General features: G+C 32.0%; 1 pseudogene; it reads right to left on the reverse strand.

The window, feature by feature from the left end:
* Positions 1 to 18,824: 18,824 nt before the first annotated feature.
* On the reverse strand, positions 18,825 to 21,158 carry LOC149536644 (G-type lectin S-receptor-like serine/threonine-protein kinase At2g19130 pseudogene; annotated as a pseudogene).
* Positions 21,159 to 23,093: the final 1,935 nt, after the last annotated feature.

A 23,093-nucleotide genomic window follows, 5' to 3' on the forward strand; every position in this document is an offset into this window, starting at 1 on the left:
AAATAGAGATTTTCTTTTAATTAAACAAGACTTAGGATAAAATGATCAACCTCAGAAAAATAAATAATCAAATTTGATCAAGGAATTTGATTAAAATTGATTAAATAAAATATTACGAACCATTGATTTAGGAAATTGATAAATTGATTAGTTGAATAATGGGGGCCCATAGTCTAGGCGACCATTATAGGGTGCATACATAATGAAGTTAATAAGATCAACAAAATTTTCTTTGGGAAAATCCTATAGCTAAGACTACTGTGTATGACTCTAAGTTCTTTTAAGTTTTACTATTCATTTATTATAGAATGGAGTTTATGGAATGTATGTGTTAATGTTGAAAGTCGAATGAATGTGAATGAACTTGGCTTTATTTCCTTCCCTCAATACATTGAATGTCTCACTCTGATCATAATACACATGTCTTTTTTTGTATCTATTGTTTGCTATGGTCTATGTGTTTATTTTAGTTCATTGCATAAGGAAGCTAGAAATTGATGTGTGGAGTAGCCGAAGGATAGACAATTCAAGTATTGTCAAAATATTAGCTAATTGTACAATCTAAAAATTACTTGTTTCATCATCTCTTCCTCTATTCCTATTGTTGTAGTTAGTTTTTTATGTTTCCATTTCTTTGCATTATTAATCTAAGTAGATTTCATTTTGTGAGTTAATCCCCCTTCTTTGCCTTGGTTGTTCAAAGTGTTGAACAACTTGGTTTTTACCTCTTCTTCTTTGGTTAAGAGCATACCCCCAAAACTTGAAAGACAAATTCATTTCATATCTTGCACTCATAAGTGAGTTGTACATTTCAATTCAGGGTTCTTTAATGGAGTACTACATTGACCCATTCTATTGATAAATTACTTTTTTTTCCATAACCCGTCAAGCAAGTCAAGAGTTAGGGTATAAAAACAAATATCAAGAAAGAAAAATTGTTAGCCAAAATACTTATTTGACTTTCTTTTATGGGCTACTATGCTCCTAGTTATAATTTTAGGATACGTTTTAAATTTTCTATGCTTAATCTGGATCATATTATTCATCAGTACTATTAGACTCGATTATCTTTTTTATTAACAACAAATTTCTCGCTGATAAGTTAGAATTTCTTACTAGTAGTACTTTATTGGTTTTTTTTAAAGTTATGTTCTTAGGTGGATCTCTAGCAGTTTGTGTTAAGGATGGTCTTCTATGTTGTTTGGTTGCAATGACCCAGAGTAGATAAGACCTTTTTTTTTCTTGTTGTTCTTAGGTTGAGGATCCTTTTTCCTACTTCCTTTAATAAAAAATATCACAATACATTAGAAAGATTAAAATTCCCAATCTATTAGAACAAACAATAAACTAGAAAAATGTTTTTCGTCTCCTCATTTTCATTATAATAAATTTAGTGTAGTAAAGGAGTTTAATGTTGAATTATTTGACCCCAACATGATCCTATATTCTCATTGTAGTTTTCAATATTGATGGTCATTTACGATCACTCAAAATAGGTTATCGATGAATCAGAAGGAAGAAGTCATACTCACATGTCACAAGATAGATCGACATCTATGAATCTTTTTGCATTAGATATTCCATATAGCTTATAATATGTTCTAATTTTAAATCCAAATTTCTAACATAGAAGGTGTAGTTTTAGTTACATAGCAAATAGATCTTAGGCAAACAACATAATTATTTTTCCAGTGTCGATTTAAAAAGGAATATCATAATCCCTATTATTTACTCTTAGCTATAGAAAATAACATAATTCTAGTAATAGGATTAACCTAAATTATTTTTTTATGATTAAGCAAAGATTAATCTAAATAAAACTTCATAGTTATATTAAAGAGGAAAGTGATGAGAATCATTTTAAAAGCTTCATTGATAAGAAAGGAAATATGTGTTTGAGTGGAAAAATTTAGATGTTCAAGGGAACCTCAAAAAACATAATGCCCAATAAAAATGAGGAAGAAAAAAAGTGAGAATTTAGCTAGCATCTTGGATTTGGATGTTATGGCTTTAGTATAGAGATGCCTAAAGAAACCAATGCTCTATTTAGCTGATAGGATACTAATCTTAGGATCCTTCATCAGGAAGTGTCCTATTTAGGTTGATGAAAAAAAGTGATGGTTCAAGTTAGGAAAAAGGGTGGTCAAATTTGTCTTTCTTGCTAAGGAGCAGTTGACACAATGTTTCTTAGAGAACCACTACTATCCAACCCTTCTCCAAGTAGGGAAACTTGCTCTTGAATATTCACAAATACATGGTCCAACTATTGGTCCTCATATGGAATTAGGGCCTACATGTTTAAATATTTAGGCATAGATTCATGGAGTTTAATCCAATATGCAATGGTAAGTAAGAATACCATCAGACATCATGCATCTTCAGAGCCCTTCAAGGAGACCGTCCGATGGGAGTTCAACAATGGGGTTGGCATAGGAATCATGGAGATGCTCTTCTATTGCAACATCCTAAGAGGGGTTTCTATAGCATGGCAAGGCTAGTTAGCTAACATAGTGTCACTTGGGAGGGAGCTTTCTCGAAAATGGTTGGAGTAAATAGGGCTACTACAATGGAGAGCATGACACAAGGTTGACCTAGTATGAGACAATGAACAAAAATATATCTGGGAATGGGGAAAACTCATATGTTGTTCAACAAATGGGTTGATTTGGTTAACTATAATATTCTTTTCAGTGCTCTAAGTATCAATTTGTAAAATTGAAAATGCAAGTGCAAATTTGAATCTTTGTTAAGGGTTTATTAGATTAGGGTTTCATTTGCCATACCAATCCTTAATTGGTCATCATAGCATGGGGAACTAACCTTATGAAAGATATGAGATAGCGATGAATATTATAGGGAAATTAAATGTCAATCATATTTCCATTTCATGCTCATCTATGTTCATTACATGTTGGATTGTAATATCAAATTTGGTAAACATGTAAAATTGAGCTACTCTACATCTATATATAGAAGTAACTATAGGTTATAGTTGGACACTTATGCACACTCAGAAAAAAGAAGGCTTTATATCAATAGTCATGTTAACTTATAATTTGTCTTTAAATTTGTGCTTTTTGTCATACTTTTGAAGCATGTGTATTTAATTTTTCTTCTATCTAATTATTAAGAAAGATATAGGGAAGGCTTCACTTGATGGAACCCCCAAGGAAAATGCTTCAATGGTTGACTCATCTCAAATCGACTGCAAGCAGGAACCCAATGCACTCAAAGAGCTAGGTATGTGTTTGAAGACAAGTATGTCAAATGTCTATGATCTACATTGGGTTTGTTATGATTAAGCTATCTTGTGTCATTTGGTGTATGTAAAATATACTTAACAATGCTACATACATTATCAATACCATTCTTTCATTTCATTTTCTTAGGGTAGACATCCAAATATGCAATTTCCATTCCAAAGGACTATCAATGACAAATTTGATGAACTTTATGAATAATAAGTTTAGCTTCTTGTTTGACACTAATTTATTTTAAATTTTAACCCATTCCTCTCAAAAAATAAATTTCTTGCATATTATTGCCAATCACTTGGTTTGTCAAATACATTTCTTGCATATTTTAATCTCTATGAATTGTTTTTGAATTTAACATGTTCTCTTTTATCTTTTCTCAAAGCTGGCATATGAATGTTGGGAACAATTTTTTTCCACAATTATTATAAACAAGAACATTTCTTACACATTTATGGTTGTATTTGCATTATCTATGATAAAATATTAATATTTTGTTTTGTATCTTTTTATTAAAAAAACTCTTTTTTAGCTAGATAAAATCAGATTATTAGACATAGACCTTTAAACAAGTCAACTCTATTCAAGAAAACTAAATAAAATATTCAAAAAATATAAGATATTTTTATATCTACACCTATTTCAATTTACGTTCACATTGTTTTGTATGTTATTATCTTTAATCTTTTGTATCAACATGGTTTTGTAAGATTGAAAATTAAAAAGTACAACTTTTTATAATAAGATATTACCAAACATAACTCTAAAAGTGGTATTTTTTTTCTAATATGTGTTTCAAATAGCTTACAAAATAGATGGTTTGAACTTTATTATCTACAACATTCTTGTAAGTCAGAAATTGACCACCATTGATTGCTGAAGAAACCCCAAATGTGGTTATTTTGATAAAGGAATGCTCTTTATATAAATTCAAATAGGTACGGTCATCCTCATCTTATGTCATGTTTCAATATAACGATTTCCACTGTCAGCTCTCTGATTCTTATGATGGTGGAGCAAGTGAAGTCAGGCTCAAACCCTATCTTTTTAAGTGTACAATTAGTTTCAATCAAATGAATATTTAATTGTTTCAATTTGTGTTTTCATTATATCTCACTTCTCCTAATTCTACTAGGGAGATTTTCATTCTACAATGAACTTTGCAATAGTTCTAGAAGCTCCAATTATTTTTATTTTCTGAAACAATGGATGGGCAATCAACACCCTAATTGATTTTTTTTTAGAACTAGACACATGGTTGGGGATTGTAGCATAGTAATTCTACTTTTATATTGGTGAATGATAGATGAATTTAATTGTTACAAAATAATAGCAAATCAGGTATGCAAGTCTCTTCCTACAGTTAGGAGGTTCAAGCATGACAACAATGAGAGTATCCAACATAAGGGTGAATGCACCAAGTTGTGCCAAAAACATGACACCTTTTTTCTTTCTTCTAAATTTCCAATAGTGCATACGTTCTATGACTTGGGCTTAGTCTTGTTGAGCCTAGGCCATAGTGCATGCATGCTATAGCACGTACGCACTATTGGATTCTCCATAGCATGTGTGCACTATTGGAAATCACATAGAACAATAGAAAGTACCCCTACTCTCTCTCCTCCCCCCTCTCTCTCTCCCCCCTCTCTCCATTTATCCCTCCCTCTCTCCCTACCTATCCTCTCTCTCTCTACCCCATATTCTCTCTCTTTCTTTCTATCCTATCTTGTACTCTATCTCTCATCCCCTACTCTCTCTCTACCCCATCCTCTCTCTCTTTCTTTGCATCCTATCTCATACTCTCTAACTCTCCCTACCCCATCCTCTCTCTCTTTCTTTGCATCCTATCCCATATTCTTTCCCTCATCCCCCCCCCCCCCCACTCTCTCTCTCTCTCTCTATCCATTCCCTACTCTCTCTTACTCTCTCACTCTACCTCAATCCCCCCCCTCTCCCTCTCTTCATCCTATCCTATGCTCTTTCACCATTCCATTTTCTCTCTCTAGACTTCTCTCTCCATCCTTTCTCTCACTCTACATCATGTCCCCTACTCTCTCTCCATCCTCTACTCTCTCTCACTCTCTACCCTATCTCCCTCTTCACCTCTCTCTTTCCCTCTCACCCTATCCATCCTCTCTATAGAAATAGAAGGATTACAAAATGCAAGCATGCTATTTAAGCCTTGAATTTTTAAAAAAGGTTTAAATAGCATGCACACACCATAGTGTACACACCCTATTTAAGCCTTGAATTTAAAAATACTTTAAATAGCACGAACACACTATAACACGTACACACTATTGTGAACATGCACTATCTAAAGAAGTGGATAGAATCAAGCCTAAGACATTGATTTGCCTTGGGGATCCAAACCAAAGGTTTCAAGGCTCTAAACTAGTCTGAGATGTGTTTTGCAGCAAGCATACAAAAAATGCTTGATTTTTCTTTTGTGCTCTCCTTTGAGTTTCCTTGTGGTTTAGAATCAATAAAATCAAGTTACATGATATTATAGATCTCTATTTTAGCTATATAATTATATAATTTATTTCAAATTTATATTATTTCAATTCTTTCAACTATAATTTCTTTTGAATTTATGTCCATTTTCTCTCAAAAACCAACATGTACTAATTGGAGTGTAGATTTTTGCTCGTTCATCAAATTTTGTAACAAGTTAGTTTTTTAGAAACTAGACACCATTCTACATAGTTGCAAAAAAAGAAGTTTTAATTTTGGATTAGTTTTCAATAATTTTTAGGTGGAGCACACAGATATTTCACATTTTTGGAATGTGTTGACATAGTTACAAAATTCATTAAAAAAATACGCATTATAAAATTACCCAATTTTTTTTTCAGATAAACTACACGGTGTTAGGTAACTTTTGAATAGAGTGATTAAATAATTTCAAAATAAAAGTTAAAATTTTAGGGGAGACACACTTTGTACTATGTTATGTACTTTTCTAAAAAAATTACTATTTTCTATGGCCCCCTTTTTGAGGGTCTAAAATTAAACCACTTTGTAAAAAAAGTAGTTTAGAAACTAGATTCAAAGGACTAATTTTGAGTGTAACTATCTTCAAATTCTTGACAAAGTTTAGAAATTATTGATTTTAGGGGAAAAACAAAAAAAAGACAAAGTGGCCACTTATACCCCCCTTTTGGCAACACAAGTTTGTGTACTTACCCTTAATTAAACCTACTTTAATAGGTAAAGTGATGATTCCTAAAGCTTTCTTATCAAAGCTATGTGATAGGAACATTATTAGGTTACAAATCTTGCTTTAATGGGTGCCACATTGACCAGGCCTTCTCCTCTTCAACATGGTAGAGTATTCCTTTTCTTCACATATTTTACTTGTTGAGAAATATTATTATAAGATTGGACTGAATATATGATGATCAAGCATTCTAAATCTCACGAAATTTGGTGGAAATTATTCCAAGAAATGCTAAATTTAATGTAGGTGCACTATGCATATTTTAATTGGTGCATCATAGACGATAGTATCAATGGGTTCACAAGCTTGAATGTTGTTGCGACTAAACTTAGTATGTTAATCTCATTGGGTGTGATGAGTTAGTGTATATTTGTTTGAGCTCTTTGTCTTCTTTTAGTTATATAGGATTTTAGCTATTTTATTAATTTTCTCCAGCTCTTTATTTGCATTCTTGTCGAGTGATTAAAACTTAATCTTTTCTCCAATTCTTTTAGGAAATAATAATGTTGTTGTACTAGTCACATGTTTAACGACAAATTGTTGTTTTTTGAACATGTGATGTAAAAGTTCATAGAAAATGGAAAATATGTATGTATTGTCTAGTAAAATTATAGTAACATGTATAAAAGAGGAGATATTTCATGAGTACCTGGGATAACATAAGTTGTCTTATAGCTTGGCACACTCAGAATTGTTGGTTGTTTTCTTTGAAAAAGTGCTTCAATATATCTAGGGTAAGTAGATGAACAAGATATCTTTTGCACATAACATGACCCTTACATTTCAAGTGATAAATTGGTCTATATATTTTGATTAATTGTAAGAGCATAAATATTTTATTGATCCTATATTCAAAATTATAGGAATATGGTTAATGAGAGGTAATTTGTATTACTAATATATTGAGTTTTGGTAGAATGTTTCTCTTCAAAATAGTTTGCATTGTAGAACATGTTATTTATTTGTGATGGCTTGTAGATATGATAAAAAAATAATTCATAGAGTTGGATTTGTTGTGTTTTCTTGTGCAACAATTGTTTTTTTATTTTTTATGGAAACTCCTAATGCACTTTTTCACTTATTGTGCCTTCACTCAGTTGAGTTTCAAACTAAATTCTCTGAAGGGAATGGCTACAAGTTCAATCCATTCTCTTTCATTTCCCTTGGTGAAAAGGACGAGTAATGAATAAGTTTTTGTTATAACTAGTATCTTGTGTGTCCCTTGAAATATTCTTCATTGTAATTTTGGCACAAGTAGATCTTTACTATAAGAAAATGAAAAGCACTATAGCTATGTTGCGATTCTCTCTTCCTTTATCCAAAATTTGATGGGAAATTCTACTGGATTGTTGCTAACCAATTCTAACTATCCATCGGAACAAAAATGAAAGAAAATACTTTTCAAAGTGAAGTCCTATTCCAACTTCACAAGAGCTATTCATTTCCATTTTTGAGTTGCACTTTGACAGATTGTAGTATGTCACACACATGTAATCAAACAAATTTTATTTACCAATTTTCATATTGTTTTCACTTGATTTTATATCTTGAGAATAACATATTTTAATCTATATTCTACAAAACTATATAACAATTATATGATAATGAAATACAATTTAAAACATACTTGTTAGAAGCCATGTTCAAGATATGAACTGACGTGACCTCCTATATTTAGATGCAATAAATTGATCTAAAATAGTGTTGAATCTATGTGTAACTTTTCTTTTCAATGTTTTATGCTTGTGCTTCAAACAATTTGTATAAATTCAACATTCTTGAGTTTTGGGTGGTTGATTTATCAAAGTAACTTTGGTTATGAGCATGTGTTTTGAAGATTCAACTTGTCTTATGCTTGGTCCATGTTTATTTTTATTTCATTCTTGATGGGACCTAGGATGAAGTAAAGAAATGACTAGTGGTGTTTGGATTGAAGAAGAAAAAAGCTTACATTCATAAACTAGGAATGTTATCCAAATGCCAATCAAAAAATAGAATTTACAAACCATTTATATGGACTATTTGATATATATTTCAGAGAAATATGGAGATATGAACAGTGCATTGAATTGTTTCATTGCCCACCTCAATAGATTATCATTACATGGAGTATAATATACATAAAAAGGATTAGCTTGAATGATTGTAGTATAAATCCCAAATGATATATAAATTTTATCAAATTTGTAGCAGTAAGTGCACAATAGTAGTCACAAATGTAAAATGTTCAAGCATACCTAAGGCATGTCAGTAGTTGTAGCAACTTTCAATAAGTCAATTGGTATAAATTTGAAATGATATAGAATTTTTTTCATAATTGTAGCAACAAGTACACAACAATAGTGACAAATGTAAAATGTTGAAGCATACACAAAGCATGTGAACCATTGCACAATGTTATAAAATATAGAGGATGTATGCTTCCTTTTTGACATAACATTTTATGTAATTGCAACTTGTTATAGAAACTTTATCAGATTTGTATAGCAACAAGTGGACAATAGTAGTAATAAATGTAAGCATGATTATAGTCACAAATATAAAATATACAAGTGTACATAACATTTAACACATGTAAAATATGACATAAGTAAAATTTACAAGCATACATAAGGCATTCAAACCATTGCATAATGTTATAAAATATAGAGCATGTATGCCTATGTAAAAGCAAGGTGTTTAACATAATGTTCTATATGTTATAATTCATATTACATGAGCCATTGTATAATGCTATAAAATAGTCTTTTTTGAAAAGTTTGATTTTAATGTCTACTTGTCTAGGATTTAGCAATCAGCGTAACCTTGGACCTATAGGTACAGGTGCTAGTTTATAGCTTTTCAACATCAATATAACACTTTCCATAAGTTGGTTGATCCTCTCAAAGTTGTGACATTTAGTTCACAATACATCATTATTTTTCCTCTCTTCATATTGTCTTTGATCACTTCAGGGTGGCCACCCAATGAAATATGAAATAATATATAAACTAGAAAAGCTTTACATCAATCTTTATATTAAAGTTATACCACTTATGAAGGGTAATAATTATATTGATTAGGGTAGATTAATTGAAAGAATTTATGATACTCATGGAAATAGTTTGTAAATGGAATCATTAGAAAACAAAGTTTGAAATGGTATATTATCCTGTAGATATGTAACAGGACATTAGGTTTCTACTCTTTAACTAGCAAAAATTTCAAATTATGTAACATTTTAAATGAAATGGATTTTGAGATTATCTATATATTATGATCTTTAATAGACCTCTCATCAATCTTGGTTTTGATTTTTTTTTACATTTGATCAACATTGAAATTAATTATAGGTCTACTTAACTAATATAAACTAGAAAACTATTTCAAAAAATAAATTAAAATGAAAATAAATACTATCAACCTTTAAAATATAAAATAAGATATTCATAAATTTTATAGTGAAACAAAATTTTCGTATTAGAACTATGAAATGTTTTTGTATATTCATCTTATTTTCTTGTATGAAGATATAATGTAAAACATAGTGTCATAGTATTTACCTTTAAATTATTGTGTCAATAAATTTGTTTTATCTTGTAATGTATTGTAAAAATGAGAATTGTAATATAGAAAAAGTTACTTGTTTTTTACCATGTGATTATGTAGAAAATTATCTTAGTAGATTAATTATTTTTTATTACACATAAAAATTAGAATAGATTTTAATTTTTGTGAAGTACATCAATTATAGTTTTAGAAAGTTATAGTACACCTAATCACACTCACTAGTGATTTGATAATATAAATTGTATGTGAAGTAACTCATCCCCTTTGTCTCTAAATATGCACACTATATTTTCTAAATAATAAAACATATATGTACTTAGTCTTTTTTTGTGGAAGAACTTGACATCATTTAAAAAATTTCCATGAAATGAAAAATAAAATAATAAATTGTGGCAAGGTTGAGTCGCCTTATTCCAACAATCTCCCACTTGATGAGGACCTTGTAGGAGTTACTGTATCATAGAATAGGCCCCAAGGCCTATAGAATTGACACACCATTTATACTTCTCAGTGTTCATTGGCTTTGTCAATGCAATCACAAGATTAGATCCAAAGTCACAACCTTTTCTAACTTCATCTTTCAATCTTCCATCATATCACAAACAAAATGATAAAGTACATCAATATGCTTTGTTTTGGCATGAAAAGTTGCATTCTTTGCTAAGTAGATAACACTTTGGCTGTCACAAGAGATAGTAATTTTTCTTGCATCAAAACCATTAATAGAACACAATATCTTAAGAAAAATGACCTTTTTAGAAGCATGAGCAACTGCCATGTACTTTTCTTTTGTAGTGAACAAAGAAGCTACAACCCATTGCTTACTCATCTAACTAATTGCACCACCAAGCATCATGAAAAGATATCCACTAGTGGATCTTCTACAGTCAATGTCACCTACCCAATTTGAATCTACATATCCATAAATACATATAGAACATTGAGAAACATAAGAGTTACCATGAAAACACAAGTAATACTCAGATGTGCCTCTCAAATATCTCTCTTAACTACACCCTAGGATTAATCATATATATCGACTAAGGGCTCCTACTATTTTGGAAATTTCTAGTCTTGTAGAGACCATAGCATACATCAAGCTACCAACAACACTCACATAAGGTACTCCAAAAATGTCCTCCATATTTGCAGGAGATTTTGGGCAATCCTCCTTGGATTTCTTTATTCCATGTAACATTGTAACAACTAGCTATTTGCAATATTTCATTTTGAATTTCTCCAACATGGAGTTAACATACTTCCTCTGGCTCATCCAAAGATTTTTGTTGCCTCTATCTCTAATGATCTCAATCCCAAGAATATATCTATCACACCTAGATATTTCATCTCAAACTTTGCTGCTAACTGAGACTTCAAATTTGAAATCATTATTTTACCATTCCCAATAAATAACACATCATCCACATATAGGACTATGATAAGAATGTGATCATTTTCATATTTATAATACACACAATAATTAGATAGAGATCTCATAAATCCCAAGGACAATAAATAGGTGTCAAACTTTTGATACCATATTCTAGGAGGTGACTTCAAACCATATAGAGATTTCTTCAACTTTGAAACAAGATTTTCTTTACCTTTTTCAATGAAGTTCTCTGGCTATGACATATAGATTTTCTCCTTCAAATCACCATGAAGAAATTTTGTCTTCACATCTATTTTCTCAACTTCAAAATCATGAGTTACTACAAGTGATAACAATAATTGAATGGATGTTAGCTTTGCTACAAGAGGGAATATTTCACCATAATCAATTCCCTCCCTGTGTGAATATCCATTCGCAACTAGTCATGTCTTATACTTCTCAACACTACCATCTAGACCCATTTTCTTCTTGAACACCCATTTACATCCAACAGGTTTCCATCCTTTAGGAAAAGATGAAAAATCCCATGTAACATTCTTCTTCAATGTTGTCATCTCTTTATTCATGGCTTCTATCCAGGAATCCATGTCATTCATACCCATAGCCTCTCTAATAGTGCTAGGTTCATCAATGTTAGAAATTAAAGAAAATATACAACTAGAATCCAAAAAAGAATATCTAAACCTCTCAGGTGAATAACCAAATCTATCAAGTCATTTCCTATCATGAGTAGACCTCCTCAAAGTTTGAGGTTTAGGTTCTTGCTCTTATTTAGAACTTTCAGAGCTTCTTAAGCTCTCCTCATTCTCAGGACTATCAGGAGCTCGCAATTCTTCTTCCCCAGAGGTAGTAAGAAAATGAACTTCCTTTTTCTACTTTTCTTCCTTCTTTGGGTGCAAATAAATTGTGGAAGGTTTCAGCTCACTAGATCTAACACTTCTATTATAGAGTACCTTCTCTACAATTGGATCCCAAAGCTTGTAACGTTTCACATTGACACCATAGCCAATGAAGATAAACTTAATTTCCTTATTCTCCAACTTTGATATTTTTACACTTGGCACATGAGCATGTGCCTAATAACAAAAGACTTTAAGATATCTCAAAGAGGGCTTCTTGTTAGGCCATGCTTCCATGGGTGTTTTCTCAACAAGTGTTGAAGTAGGCATCCTATTAATTAAATAACATGTAGTGGCTATAGCTTGAACCCAAAAATTTTGTTTAAGACCAACACCACTCAACGTACTCCTATCCCTCTCCATCAACATTCTATTCATCCTCTTTGCAACTCTATTTTTTTTTGGAGTGTATGGGTTTTTCTTATGTCTCTCCATTCCATGATCCTTATAGAACCTACCAAATTCCACTGAACAAAATTCATTTCCATTATGAGTCCTCAAACAATTATTTTTTCTACCAGACTAATTTTCAACTAAGGATACAAATTCCTTAAACTAACTAAAAACTCTAAATTTACTTCTAAGGAAATATACAAATGTCCTACAATAATCATCTATAATAAAAGAAAGTAAAAAGATCAAAGGAACATTAACTGGACCAAACACATTTGAATAAATATAATCCAAAACCTCAAAAGACTTATGAGAATGAGAATAAAAGGAAACATGATGTTGTTTACCATATATACAATCTTCATAGACATCAAACTCCATATTACAATCATCAAGGCTTTTGACAAGGCTCTTAGTTTTTAGGGCTCTAAGACCCTTCTAACCAAGGTGACCAAGTCTTTTATGCCATAATATTGTCTTTTCAATAGGGAGCTTCATCTTCAAAGTACTAGCACCCTTAGGTACCCGAAATGCACAACCATTAGATGTAGATTTGTTTTTAATTCAAGACCTAGCTTCTCATTTTTTAACACACCATTATCAATATTAACATTTCTAGTCTCTTTAATTTCTAAGGCACTATTATCTCCCAAATATATTCTCTATATTATTTTTATGTATGGATTCAAATTGTTCCTTATTATGAGACATGTGTTCTATACTATTTTAATTTATATGGGTTCAAATTGTTTTCCTTAAGTGCAACACAAAAGGCATTTCTTTTAGATTCAACAAATTTTGTACAATTATTTTTATTCATTTCTATATCTCTTTTCTTCAAGTGAAATATTCATTTTTTGTATGACACATTTTTCCACAATAATTACATTTCCATTTAATTCTATTGTGATGTATAGATAAAACACTATTATTTTCATACATCTAATTTCTTTCTTTAAATTAATTATCATATGAATTCTTGTAATATTATTTTCCTTTCATTACAACTGCTTGAGATTCACCATCAAATGATTCTTTTTCTTTAACTTATATTTTCTCTTCTTGGACTAACTTAGCACACTTGATTCTTTGGACTTAATACTTTGTTATTTTTCTATAGTATCCAATCCCCTTATAAATCATTGATAAGATCTTGGAAGACTTTGATATAATTCACATAAAATCTCTATAATCTATATCTTTTCCAAGATAAAAAATATCATTCTTCTTTTCCTTTAATTTCCTAAAATGTGGAACTATCTCTTGTGATCTTGATAATTTCATATTATATATCTCAATAGTAAGAGCTAGAGTTCATACATCAACTAAATTTTGATATAGATCCTCAACAATTTCTCATATGTTGACTCCACTTCTCTCATTATGAACTTCTAGATTTAAACCCTCCTTCAAAAGTGTAAGATTGATTAGTGATGTGCTTCCTTCTTGTTGAGGTTATATCCCAACTATTTTGATGCTTTCTTGGATTTACAATGTTTTGTTCACTGCGAGTCACAATTTCATAACAATTTTGAAGGGTTAGAGAGATGTCAACATGAGATACCCAATTATTTAATTTAACTATGGACAAAGCAGCATGAAGTGAATATGGAATCCAACCGATTTAAATCCTTTATAGGTTTAAAAATTCACTTCACAACCTTATATAAATGAAAAAGAATCTTACTATACAGTTAAATGTGGTACCAATGTCAAAACAACAATCTTACTATACAATACAATAAATAAAAAATAATTTTATACTATTATTTAAAATTAAAGAACAATGTGAATTTAAATTATAAAAAAATTAAAATCTTTTTGCTATATATACTATAGCAATAGTTTAAGATAACTTTCTATGAAGAAGTAATTTAGTTTGAATTTCTTAAATTGAAAAAATTACTAATTATGAACAATTATATATCAAAATCTAAATTGAAATTTCAAAAATATATTTAATTTACTAAAAATCATATTAAATAAAGATGTTTTAATATCTAGATTTTTTAGAGGTAGGATAACTATTTATTAATTATGATTGTTGCATCTATGAGCTATTGAGTTCCTTCCATTTGTGGACTTCTTGTACATCCACACTTGGGAGGGGATGAAATATGCAATATGGGCTCTAGTGGTATGTCATGAATGACTATTTTTAGATCCTTACAAGTGTATGATTTTTAGTACTTGCTAATAGGCTAAGTACTATTGTGATAATTTTTGAATTTCATGCCTTAACTCGTGATTAAAACTTATTATTTTTATGAGTTTAAATTTATCATTTTGAAATTTAATTATAAAATGCATTGTTAGATGCAATTTTTTTAACTACATAATTTCTATTAAATTGTTTTTGATGATTTGATTGGGTGAATCATTTTGTGTCTTATATGCACAGGATTCAAGTTAAACATTTTTATTTGCGAGTAAGTTAGTTTAGATATTTATACTTTCAATATTCTATTTTTAAGAATTAATTCTTTTCATTCAATTAAAATATTTAAAAAAATATTATCTATACTTATATTATATAATATTATAAGAAACACTATTATATATTATTATTCAAATATTTTCATTTTTATATTATAATTTATTTATAATAGTATATATGATATATATGAATATAATTTAACTATATAAGATTTGTGTTGATTAGAATATTTTATATACTATGAAAAACTTATTATTTTAACATTTGATTTATACAAAAAAACTATTAAAAGTAAGGCAAGTACTAAGCCATTATATGAAGCTTGTTTGAATTTTACCTCTATTGTGATTTTTCTTTAAAAAAATCAACCAATCCATCTCATATAATATAAAAATAAATGAGATATGTTCTAAATTTTTATTTTTTATCCACATGGTGAGTTGGGCCCACAGCCTTTAAATACTTGTAAACCTGTTGTGATTTGTAGGTGTAGCCATGGGGACCATTTTAGGGTGATACCCTAGTGCACTTGCAAAAGCATTCTTCTAGCTTGTGGATAAGAAAATTCTATAGCACTTAATTTTGTAAAAAGGAAGTCATTTCCATAAATGATCCGCTCTTGTCACTCAAGATAAGAAATGATATGTTTGGCTTGAAGTCTTAAATCACAATAAACTATTTTGAAAACTAATAAACAAGCTCAAAATTCTCTTGGGTTATTGACTAGGTTGGATGCTGAGGTTCGATTACCAAAGCTTTAGAAAATGAGCCTCAGTGATAAATTTGAAGCCGCATTAGGCATGTATTCAATCTTATATCTTGCCCTTCTTTTAGCAATCACCTTTAAAGTCCTACCCAGCTCAGGAACAAATCTAATATTCTTTTGGGTCCTTATGAATTTTTGATTCTCATCAACCTAGTATAGATTGCTTCCAAGGTAACATAGAAAAAGCCCAAGAAAAATATGGTTCAATTCTCACAATCAGATTCAAGCCTCAACTAATATCATTTTTTGCCAGCCATGAGTTCGTCTACAAGGCTCTAATATAGAAAGGTTGTCTCTTTGGCAGTAGATCACCTACTAGGGACTTCTCCAAGCTCTTTACAACCAACCAAATGAGCATTTATTTCTCTCTCTAGGGTTCCATGTGGTGAACCCTCTATCGAAACCCTAAGCTCCAATTTCCTCAAGTCCTTAATGCCGAGGAGATAATGAGGCTTCTAGGTGGCAAATAATGCTCTCCTCTTTATCCTATGCATTGATAAAATGGACTATTTTTGTAAATTATCTTTTTGTAGAGTTGTGTAACAAGAGCTAGGTCTGAAAGAATGACAATATTTCATTTTGTTGTGCAATTGAAAAGGAAAGAAATAGGAGAGTAGGAAGATTTATTAATGATTATTAAATTAAATTTATTTATTCTAATATGGATGGGTTAGATTTGTCTCATAGTCACATGTCTTTTCCCCAACTTTCAACTATTGAATGCATCACATACTTCTAACACGTGAACTATTAATGATGAACTTTCCACAGTGTAAACACCTTTTTGAGTGTCATGGATGTTTGTAAAACAAGAAAAAATTAATGATGAAACCCAATAGTTACGATGTACGCAATAGTTGTATATGTCTTGTAGAAACTCTGAACCATTGATTGTAAATATCAGCTCCTTCATCCCCTATAGGGAACACCTTCAATGTAAAAATACATATTTTGACTACCCATAAATAATAATAATAAAAATACTAACATACCAAAAATTTGAAAGGAAAATGATAAAAGGGAAACAAATATCTACCAAACTTGTAAGATAATTATGAGTGACTGCACATCCAATGGGGTTGCACTAGACTACATCCACTATGAGGATTTTATGTTATACTTCATCATAATTACACATCGTTAAAGTTTCTTAATGTAAGGACTAGCATCCTACTAAACACTCCAAATCATCCATTTCAGTAAAGCTTGGAAAGGTCAAAGAAAATCAAGGTCAAATAGGCATTTGACTAATCAATGAAAAATAATTCCACAAAAGAATGAATATTTATGAATTTCACCCATATTTATCAAGTAATTTAAACTATCATCTGTCATAAAATTTTAATAATTATTCAAGTACAATGATATCAACATCCTTGTCGAACACTTCCAACATCATAATAAATTATAATTACATAAAACTGAAATGCATCATGGAGAATTTACATCAAGATAAATGTACACAATAGTACCCTCAAACGATAGTCCATTAAGAAGTCCCAATCTCATAGCCATTGAATATGAGTCCATTTGTCTCTCATGATGGGAGTATGGCCGAAGTGCTTTTACTGCCCAACCATGGAGTAGTTAGCTCCCCTAAGGCTCATCATGACACGAAGAGCTCCCTGACCATGCCCGAGAAGCCTAGCAGCTCGGAACAATAGGATTGGATTGATTTGGTGTAGGCATGAAACTAATTACAATAGCACACATGCCTAACATGTAACACATAATCACAGATGTGGCAGGGAGATGAAACAATAACCAAACATAATCACAAATGCACAAATTGGCTTTGGCCAAAGCACTTAAACCTAGTATTTAAAATTGGTAGATAGAATGAAATGTACATCACTTCCAATTCTACCCTTCCCTATTACTCCACATTCAACACCCCTCCCATATTACCACCTTACAGAAAAATCATTAGATATATGCTAACATAGTAACTCATGGACATGAAGTCAAGGTCATAGGGACATACATGACACTTTGCCTTAATAGAAATGGTTGAAGTCAATTCTAATTCAATTTAAATTAACATTATGTCACACTAATCATGGTCAACCTTAGTCTATAATTTATCTTTCAATAACACAATAATCAAAGAAAAATAAGAAAATCTCACTACCCACAACAATTAAAAGATAGTTATGAGAATTGTATTTGTAATTCTAATTAACTTCACTATTGGATTTCACCAAAAATAAATAAATTAATTAAATAAAAGAAAATAATTTACCTTTAAATTTTTTACATAAAGAAATGATGTATTGTATTTCATCATTTTATACATTCATTCTATGTTTTTTTTCAAATTAGAAATGAAATTAATAAGCTGTGTGTTCTATCTTCACATTCCCATTTGAAAATTTCTAACATTTCCTTTACTCGAGAATAATATATTTTGTTTAATATAAGGAGCAAAGTAGAGATAAAATGCAAGGTAAGAGTAGAATGAAATAAATATTCTAGTATGTAATAATGTCCATGTGGTGTGTGCAGCTATTAGACCATCCCCACCTACCCTTCTGAGAGAGACACACTCAAAGACACATCAGTGGGTCAATGTCCAATAATCCATAATCAATATTAACTCATAAAGTAACTTTCATACATTACATAAGTCATTTAAAATGCTTGATATTATAATTAACATAACAACATAAAATGTAGTATAAGATTGAACATCATCATCAACTAAAGAAAATTTAAAGCACTCCATAATATTATTTAACTACTGTCATATAGTTTATCCAAAATAGCATACTAAGGTCAAAGTCCAACGGCCCAATCAACAGTCACATAGTCCTAGAAATATACTAGAAAACACATGTATCTAAGGACGAGTTGTGACACTTAATATGTAACCATCTTGGACATGAACATAGGTATCACTGTCAGTGTATTCTACTTGGCAACAAGCGCCTGTAGTCTACTTGGAATTTGTGGAACAGGAGTCTCAATCTTCCCCTCCAATATCTTCTACACTTGTCCCATGCTCGGCCTCACATTCTCATTGTCTTGAATGCATAGTACCCCAACCACAACAGCTCGTCTCACCTCTTCCATATCTGCATCACTAGCTATTCTTGCATCCGCAACACCCATTATGTTTCCTCTCTGAATTTGCAATGAAGCCCAAGGAGGAAAGTACAACCTGCTCTCCTCCACCCTTAAATCCAGATTTCTACGACCGGATACAATTTCCAGCAATGTCATACCAAAACTGTATACATCTACTTTTGGAGTGATTGGGAGCCCCGCGATCCACTCGGGTGCCAAGTACCCTCGAGTCCCTCTCATGGTTGTCAATACACGGCTAAAATCTCTCCCCAACACCTTTGCCAGCCCAAAATCAGCTATCTTGGGGCTGAAATCATCATCCAGAAGAATGTTTTCAGGCTTGACATCGCAGTGGATGATCCGATCCCTGCATTCCTCATGCAGATAAACTAATCCTCGTGCAGTACCCAATGCGATCTGGATTCGGGTCTTCCAATCCAGCACCTTCCCTGCTTCTTCCTCTTTACCGAAGAGGAATGAATTTAGAGAGCTGTTGGGCATGTACGCATACACCAGCAGCCTGTGAGCGCCTTCTACGCAGAACCCATACAGCGTTACCAAATTAATATACTGTAGAATACCCACGGTACTTATTTCTTGATGGAATTGCTTCTCTGCTCCTGCACAACCCTTTATTCTTTTAACTGCCACAAGTTTTCTGTCTGGCAATGTTCCTTTGAACACCGAACCGAATGCTCCGCTTCCCAGCTTATGCTTGAAATTCTCCGTTGCAATCCGCAGCTCTTTGTAACTGAATGCTTTGAGCGTGATCGGCACGTCCTCTTCTACCCTTCTCTTCTTCTCTGGTCTTCGACGTCTCCACAGAAACAGTGCGGTCACCAGGAGGGCTAGAACAATACAGAAAGCTGCGGCAGAAGGAAGTAAAATAGGTAGTACATGTGCTTTCCTGCTTCTCACTGACGTCGACTGCGGCAGCTCAGAAGCTGCGAGCCTGATGAAGATGGACTCATTGTTAGAGAAAACACGCATTTTGAATAATTCTACGAACCACAATCTACAGACTGGTACTAGATCAGAAACTACGAAAGCAAAGGCTGTGCAGAAGCAATTGTTGAGACAAGCTGTCCTGCAGCCTTGCTCTCTTGGCTCGTTGTTGATGAGGACAGCTGCTTCTTCGGGCAAGGATCTGTTCCTTGTTTCGAGGAAGCCGTCGGTGGTGCAGTTAAGGGGTGTTCGCCGAGCACAACCATTTGACAAAACACCCCGAGTCTTATGCTTGGGTGTGAAACCCTCAATGCAACTACACTCATCAATCTGCAAATTACACAGTCCATACGCCCGGCAGATCTCATACCGACTGCACTGACCTTGGTATGAAGAAAATCCCTGAATCCAGCTACCATCATCCCTCAAGTAGTAGAGGTGTAATTCGCCATTCTCGTCTAAGTGGAACTGTCCTGTGACGGTATGAAATAAAGGAAATATGGTGAAACTTGCATATATTTTTGAAGGAGAAACCTCCACACAGGACCCTTCGAATCTCTCAGGAGAATAATTCTCCGGAACCTTGTCGAAATAATTGCCAGCCCACTCTCCGGTTGACCAGTATGGAACAGTGTTGTTATAGAACAATAGCAACTGCGTCTCTCCCGGGGTGATGTCCATTCCACCAGAGAAGAGCCCAGTTGCAGGATCCGTAGAACTCTTCCAGGAACTGACCATCGTGCCTTTCCACAACATCATGCCGGGCAACCATGTATTTGTTGGACGAGTGAAACTCTCCCAAACAATCTCAGACTTGTTGTGGCCGCGACCCAGAATAATGAAATTTCCAAGGTCCGTCATCACTGCCTGCGATCCTTTCAGGCCATTATCACTCGACCACACTGACTGGCCCTTTCCATCGACCAGTCTGAGATGACCGTGGCTTGAAAATTTCAGAACACCGGGCATGTCTTTGACGGGATTGTCTCTGTTAGCCAACCAAACTACGACCTTGGGAGAAATTTCTGCGTACCAGATGCCAATATACCAATTATTCGTTCCATTTGGACAGAAAAATCCCAATTCAAACGTGCCATTCTTTGATATTAGGGTCTCGTTTACAGCGAGAGAATCCGCCAGTAGAAGCGTATCCGCACCATCTAATGCAAAGGAAGTGCAATTATTCAGTGCAATCACGATAGCAGTTGCTAAGACCAAATGCTTCATCGCCATTTTTGTGACAATGCGAGCTGTATTTTCGAATATAAATAGAAAACAAGCAAGCTACGAAATGAGCGAACTTGGCAGAAGTGCAATTTCCTTTACAATTTGTTCGAACCATCAATTTTGAAATTTTAAACGCTCGAGGACTTCCAAACCGTTAATCCAACGAATACGCGTCGACGGTGAATAAAACGAACGAATGATTTGGCAGCGTACAATGCCACTCCCTGACGTGATCAAGTTGGTCTTCTAAAATGACCGTCTACGTGAGGAATACGTTTGTGCAGGAAAGATTGGGGATAATATGCATGAAGACATCTCTTTTGAATGCTTTCACGCTTGACCACACAATGTAAGTCGAGTCTTTGTCTCGCAAGTGTTTAGGCAATCATGAAAAAAATTGATCTTATTTTTGTTTTCAATGCATTTTTGTTTCGAAGAGCCTTTTTTCCACTCATTGAACTTTGGTATAACACAAATATTAAAAAACAAGAGCTCTTTGTGAGCTGGAGTCCCTGCCTTTTGGACTCACATTGGGGATTGTAGTGGTCAACAATTGTTGAAAATGTAGGAAAACCATTAAATTTATTGTAGAAATAGCTGGTGAAAATGTTAGATTGATCTCATAAACTTACAATTTATAAATTTTAAGTAAAATTGTAATTCTAAATTATTCAAATTAGTTTATTTGATAATTGTTTGAAAAAATAAATTTAATTTAAAATTTATGTACTTTTCAAGTCTAGGAGAACCAAAATGTATGTCGTCTTGTAAAAAATAATTGACTATTTTTTTTATAAAGAAGAATATTTTTTATTTTATGTTCTATATTAAATATAATAATAAGTAAGATTAGATTAAAAAGCTTTTTTTTAGTATAAAAATATTTCATTAAATTTAGAAACAAAAGATTTATAAAAATTTTAATTAGTACTTATTAATTAATGTTTCAATGAATTAATTTTCTTGATCAAAATTTAAAAATAAAATAAAAATAAAACTAGTTTAATTCAAGAATAGTTTTACTCACATGATATTATTATGTTGAACATTATTAAATAAAATGTTACATACACTTGCTAATTATTTTTAATTAAAAAATTAATTTTATATAATATATTACCAACCATAATGATTAAAAAAACCTATATCGTAGATGAAAAATGAATTTTGCAAGGATACATTCATTAGTTTTACATAGTCATAATATGAATGCCACAATTTTGCGTTCATTAAATATTTGTTGGATTGGAAATGACCCTCAAAGGCAGTTAAACTGAAAAATGAGAACCAAAACCATGCATGAGTTGTCGGTAATTATCCTTTCATTTTCCCACCTCTGCTACGAAAGCTGCCCATGGAGCTATTGAATGCATAAAATTTAAAATAAACTTTGGATAAACTCAGACAATTTCAATATCATGGATGATAGATAAATCCAATAATGTTCGGTGGTCTGCCGTAGAATTGGAGAACACACATTTTGACGCTGCAACCGATGAAAATTGTATGATGCCAAGCTAGCCGAGATAAGGTCGCATTAATTCCAGCTTCAATCAATTCACTGTCAGACCACCGCCATAGCATTTTTTTTTGTGATTTTTCAACTTACAAAAATATGTAAAAACCCCAGCAAATTCATCTAAGCCAATCAGAAATTAGGACAAAATATAGCATAATTGATTTATAAAATCTGACTTTGGAAACCTTGGTCTAAACATTTGTTTGCAGAAAAAAATTAATAGGAGGGGGGTAAAAGAAAAACATTAGTTCCCTACCTTTATGAGGCAGGGACTAACAAAACAAAAAAATCTACATTTGAGAGTATCATGTAAGTTAAGTCTTTGTTTAAGTCTTTGTATAGGATGAATTATGATTATATCATCGGTACAACAAAAATGAAATTCTATAAATTATAATAAGTTAATAAATAAGTTGGAAACT

Source organism: Cupressus sempervirens, chromosome 10, assembly GCF_028749045.1.
Source record: "Cupressus sempervirens isolate cs-2001-9-10 chromosome 10, ASM2874904v1, whole genome shotgun sequence".
NCBI lineage: Eukaryota > Viridiplantae > Streptophyta > Pinopsida > Cupressales > Cupressaceae > Cupressus > Cupressus sempervirens.